The sequence below is a fragment of the Acyrthosiphon pisum genome, unplaced genomic scaffold, assembly GCF_005508785.2.
Source record: "Acyrthosiphon pisum isolate AL4f unplaced genomic scaffold, pea_aphid_22Mar2018_4r6ur Scaffold_21365;HRSCAF=23787, whole genome shotgun sequence".
NCBI classification, from domain to species: domain Eukaryota; kingdom Metazoa; phylum Arthropoda; class Insecta; order Hemiptera; family Aphididae; genus Acyrthosiphon; species Acyrthosiphon pisum.
In genome coordinates, this window is record NW_021770824.1 from 35,279 (window position 1) to 41,850 (window position 6,572).

Genomic DNA, 6,572 nt, shown 5'->3' on the forward strand with positions numbered 1-6,572 from the left:
GCTTTGTTCGCAGAGGCGGCTCTTATAAAGGTCTGAACTTATAATTCATTATTAAAGACATATGTGACCAATATTTTAAATAGATAAACGTAGGTGATATTTACTTCTTAAAAGTTCTGTTTTATTTTATTAAATTTTATAAATTTTCCTTTTAATATTAATTTTAATGCTCAATTTTATTCGTTGGTTCTAAAACCGTGAAAAATGAATACAAGGTTTCTAATATGTTGTTACAATAGCAGTTGAAAAATATTAAAAATACATTGGCATAATTTATAAACATTTAAACTTCAAATTTTGACTAAATTTATCAAGTCAATTATTCACCAATAATTTTATAGTTAATTAATTATAAAATATTCAACTTTTAAAGCTAAGGATTGAACATTTAAAACAAGATTCCATGTAAGTAGGTTATTCTGTTACCAAATATTTAAAAAATATAAACATAGTTTATTTATGGTTATTTTAAGTTATTTTAAGTTACATACATATTTTAATAAAAACAGAAATATTATATTACTTAAATTTCCATTTTTATACAGATTTTTATCGAGTTTAGATTTTTAGTATATTTATTTATTATGATATATACATTTTTATACAGTATTTTATCGAATTTATGTTTTTTTTAAAAACATTGATTTTTCTTATAAAACATTGATCTTTGAAATGTATACATATTTTGATAAAAAACAAAAATATATTTATTAAATAAAAAGATTGATTTTTAATTTTTTAATTAAATTTTCATTTTTATACAGATTTTTATCGAATTCGGATTTTTTCTCTATTATTAGCTCAAATAGCTCCGTTACTCCAGCACCTCAAGTCAAACTTTTGGCACCAAAATTGCACACGATTATGTAACCATTTTGTAACCAAATGTAAACCAAAATCCGAGATTCCATACTTAACACAAATCCCGTGAAAACCAATTTAAGTTGTACAGTTGCCAGGGAGACGTCACCCCAGCACCACGGTACCCTTCAAAATTAATTTTTGAAACGTAGTTTCTTATGGCGCGATGTGAACGGAGGGGACCCTAGCCCAGAAAAACCGTAAGAACGAAAATAAAAGCGTTAGTCGCAATCTCTCTTACTCTTTACCGATTTCTATATACTTATATCTCTCTCGCTCTACGGCCGGCTACGTTGTTATTATATGGTCACTTTGTCCGGCCGAGTATTAAAATTGAGAAACGCGGACACTTTGTACGGTCGGGTAAAAAGGTACATTGCAGAACGTGGACACTTTTACCCGTCCGTACAGTGTCCGCGTTCAATACTAAATTCACTCTAATTTTTAAATGAACGGAGCTAAACGTGATCTGCAGAGCGTAAAATTTGCTATATTGCAAGTGTGTAAGACAGACACAAGTAGACAACATAATATGCGGGTGCGACGTTCTCTTAATAATATTATTATATTATTTAACGTAAGCGTACTACCAAAACATATTCCTCTTCTTATATATGTAACCTATAAGCCTGCCAAAGAAACTACGTTTTTACCGGGTGTCCCACGACAGCACTCACTTTTTTTACTCGAAACTTTCTCAGAATTATGTAACCATTTTGTAACCAAATGTTAACCAAAATAAGAGATTCCCACTTAACTCAAAACCCGGGAAAACCATTATAAGTTGGGTGGTAACCATCATGACGTCATGCGATTTACCAAGTAAAAAAATGTGATTGATAAAAAACATAAAATTAAAAAAGTAGAAATAGATAAAATGTTAAAAAATATAAATTCATAAGAAATCAACAAATAAAAACCAAAATTCATAAAAATTTGAAATATTGAAAAATGAAATTGATAAAAAATTTAAAATTTAAAAATGTAGAAATTAATAAAGGTATGTTAAAAATTTAAATTTATAAAAAATCAACAAAATACATAAAAATTTGAAATATTAAAAAATGAAATTGATACAAAATGTAAAATTAAAAAAGTAGAAATTGATAAAAATATTAAAAATGAAAAATGTCGAAATTGTTAAAAAAATGAAAAAAATGAAAAATTGATTTCTATTCTAAAATTTAGATTTTTTAACATCCCTTTATCAATTTCATTTTTTAATATTTTTTTTTTCAAATTTTTATGAATTTAGATTGTTTAACATTCCTTTATTAATTTCAACTTTTTAATATTTTTTTTTTACAAATTTTTATGAATTTAGATTTTTAACATTCCTTTATTAATTTCGACATTTTTTAATTTTACGTTTTTTATCAATTTAATTTTTAATATTTCAAATTTTTATGAATTTAGATTTTTTAACATACCCTTATCAATTTCAACATTTTTAATTTTACGTTTTTTGTCAATTTAATTTTTTTTATCATTTTCTACTTTTTTAACTTAACATTTTTTATCAATTTAATTTTTTAATACTTCAAATATTTATGAATTTAGATTTTTTAACATTTCTTTATCTATTTCTACTTTTTTAATTTTATGTTTTTTATCAATTACATTTTTTTAATATTTATTTTCATCAATTACGACTTTTTTAATTTTACGTTTTTATCAATTTCATTTTTAATATTTCAAATTTTTATGAATTTTGATATTTTATTTTGTTAATTTTTTATATGAATTTAGATTTTTAACATTCCTTTATTAATTTCGACATTTTTTAATTTTACGTTTTTTGTCAATTTAATTTTTTTTTATCATTTTCTACTTTTTTAACTAAACATTTTTTATCAATTTAATTTTTTAATACTTCAAATATTTATAAATTTAGATTTTTTAACATTTCTTTATCTATTTCTACTTTTTTAATTTTATGTTTTTTATCAATTACATTTTTTTAATATTTATTTTCATCAATTACGACTTTTTTAATTTTACGTTTTTATCAATTTCATTTTTAATATTTCAAATTTTTATGAATTTTGATATTTTATTTTGTTAATTTTTTATATGAATTTAGATTTTTAACATTCCTTTATTAATTTCGACATTTTTTAATTTTACGTTTTTTGTCAATTTAATTTTTTTTTATCATTTTCTACTTTTTTAACTAAACATTTTTTATCAATTTAATTTTTTAATACTTCAAATATTTATAAATTTAGATTTTTTAACATTTCTTTATCTATTTCTACTTTTTTAATTTTATGTTTTTTATCAATTACATTTTTTTACTTGGTAAATCGCATGACGTCACGAAGATGACCACCCAACTTATAATGGTTTTCCCGGGTTTTTAGTTGGGAAACTCTTATTTTGGTTAACATTTGGTTACAAAATGGTTACATAATTCTGTAAATTTCAAACCGAACAAAACATTTTAAAGTGTACCGGGTGCTGCGATGACGTTACCCCAGCACCCGAATTTAATACTTGGAATTCTGAACTTCCTTGTACGTTACAAAAAAAGTTATTATGGTTATATGTGGTAACAAAATGGTTACATAATCGTGTTCAATTTTGGTGCCAAAATTTTGAACTTGGGGTGCTGGAGTGATGGAGCTCAAATATAGATTGATTTTTTATCAAAAAGATTTTTATAAAATATACATTTTTTGATATTTTTATTTTTTATCAAATTTCCATTTCTTTTTTATCTAATATGTTTATTTGTATAAAACCTAGATTGTTTTTTATTAAATTTTGATTTGTACCCTATTTCTTTTACTGTCCCAAAAGGTGAAACATTTTCTTAAAAAAAATTCATTAATGGCTCTACTCAGAATCTTAAATAATAATTATATCAATACCCTTGTTTGAGAACTCCCATGGAAAATAATGACTTGCAAAGGTCCAAAAACGTATTGAAAATAATTACAAATAGTTGGAAAAGTATTGGCATAGGTGTGGAGTCGATTAGGCATAGTCGGGAGGCAAACCTCACAGACATGGCGCAATTTATTACATACCAATTTATTCCTGAAATATTTTAGTGAGAATTTAATACATACAAATGTATACTTAAAATGTATTATGCGAAATTTAAAATTCTTTTATTCATTGGGTGTAATTTACATTTTTCCATAAAAATATATTTTAGTTACTTTGTATATATTTAAATAGATACTTCAAGTGAATGTAGCAGTATTGACGAATGTTTGCCAAAAAAAAAATTTGTTTTTACATTTTCTCCTGACGAATGGGAACAAATCCAGCCTCATCAAGTATTTTACAAATCAAATGATAAATCTCGGACTTTACAAAACTCAAGATCGTACAACGCCTTACCTAAAAACATGTGGACACCCATACTTGCTGAACATTTTTGGATCCACACACAATTGCCATGCTGTTTATCCTTTCGTAGGGCCAAAGTTTATCCTACTGGATCAACTTACATTATCGTAATTGGACGATGCACAATTTGCAATTCGCATTTTAAAGGAATTGTTGAAGATAAACCACCTGCAGGAAACACTAGGTACAGTTAAATGAAAATAGATCTAAAACGTTTAAACATATTTTGTCAATTAGTATTTTGTCTTGTAATTAGAAGGTTTAGGTTTTATTATCTTTGGCATAGGTAACGCAGGGCGGGACATGTGTGTGAAGTTGGCCTACCGACTTTGTTCGATCGATTCCAAAACTATGTCAATATTTTGCAAATGAATTGCAAATAATTGCAAATTGGTTTTTAGAATTTGCAAATCGATATTTCAGATTTTTTATTGATATTATATTTCTTATTCAATTTCTATGTTTTACTTTACTTTTTTCTTGATCTACCTTTTCCGTTTATTTATTAATATTACCATACATTAGTAACCTTAATAAAAAAAACAAAAAAATTAATATTACATTATTTTATAAATTCAGGTTCATTTATTGGAATTATATTTGTATTAATAAAAGCTTTTTATTAAAATTAGCATTTTTAAATTAACTATTTTTCTAGACCTATTAAGTTTTTTTTTTTTTTTATTTATTTTTTTATTCTTATAAGATACATATCTATTTGATAAAATTATTCTTAATTAAATAAATAAATATACTATTGTATACTCAATGAAACAATTCAACTAGAATTAAAAAAGGCGAAGATTTGAAAATTTCATTTAGAAAAATCAGAATATATAAAGAAAAAAGTTAAATAAAAAATAGAAATTGAATAAGAAATATAATACCAATAAAAAATCTAAAATATCGATTTGCAAATTCTAAAAACCAATTTTCAATTATTTGCAATTAATTTGCAAAATATTGACATAGTTTTGGAATCGATTGAAGAAAGTCGGTGAGCCAACTTCACACACATAGGTGGGACAACAAAATAATTAATAGGTATTTCTTAAATTTTTTAATTAATAAATCTTCTCTTTTGATGTTTGTTTGATTTGTGGTGCTTTTTTTAAAATTTGAATGCCTTAAAATCTGAACCCTAGTATTTATTAATGTTTTATTGCTGGTAGAGTGCTTATGAATTGCACTTATATTGGGAAATTCAATGAAGAACATACATCTATTAAAAAACGTCGCATAATAGGATCAGCGAAAACTGCAGCCTTGACATCAATTATAAACGAAGGATTGTCGTGTGAAACATTTAGAGAAAGAGAAGCGGGACGGTTAATGAAAATAGGTATGTAGCATTCATTTTAGTATAAATAAAACCTATGCAGAAACACGTATAAGAACTTTCGTACAGAAATGTGTCACATTATTATTTTACGTTTGATAGAATCATACAATGGATCCACAGATTGCTTAGAAATTAGAGTATATATGTATATTATTCATTATATTATATAATTCATTCAAATTCCTTTTAACCATACAATAATGCATGATTTTTTTTTAATGATTAATTTCAAAGAACATATTAAAAAAAAATCATTTTTTAAATGTCTAAAATACATGTTAGGTATTGAATTTATAAATAAACAAAAAAGTGATCTACACCAAAATGTCTAAAACACAAGTCACTACGTTTATTGAAAACAAAAATATTAGACAATACAATATTAATATAGCCTAAAATTCACGCTATTAATTTAATTCTGTTTGTTAAAAAAAAAATTAAATTAGGTAACCCAGAACCTACAATCATTCCAACTGGAGGAGCATTGAGAATCATAAAACATCGACAGCGCCAAAAAAATAAAAGGCATCCAGAAACCTCAACGGCATTAGCAATGATGAAAACTGAGGAAGATTTTAAAGATGTTTTGAATGATATGGGAGGTAATCCATTTTTTTTGCATTATCACAGTGGTGAACAAATACATTTATACCGAGGGTATTGTCGTCAAAATAAATATCCAAAACTTATTGTTGATGCAACTGGTAGCGTTGTGAACAATTTTAAAAAATTTGGTACAGTCAAAACCAAACATATCTTTTTGTATGAAGGTTTGGTCTATGATCCCGAAAAAATGCATAGTTTTACTGTTACCAATATGCTGAGTGAGCGGCACAATAATATTGCAATTTTCAATTGGCTGGCCAATTGGGTGAGCAGTGATGTTCCACGTCCGAAAGAAACCGTCTGCGATCAGTCATTGGCATTATTATCGGCAATTGTACAATGCTTCACACAATATTCCTCTTTACAGGAATATATAAATGTTTGTTCTGATTTAGTGTTGGGA

At 25.3% G+C, this 6,572-nt stretch overlaps 1 protein-coding gene across 1 annotated transcript in view; it reads left to right on the plus strand.

Annotated features, from left to right (window-relative positions):
* The window catches only part of LOC115034865, an 11,638-nt gene that overhangs the window by 4,769 nt on the left and 297 nt on the right, over positions 1-6,572 (plus strand). The gene's annotated exons all lie outside the window — the stretch shown is intronic.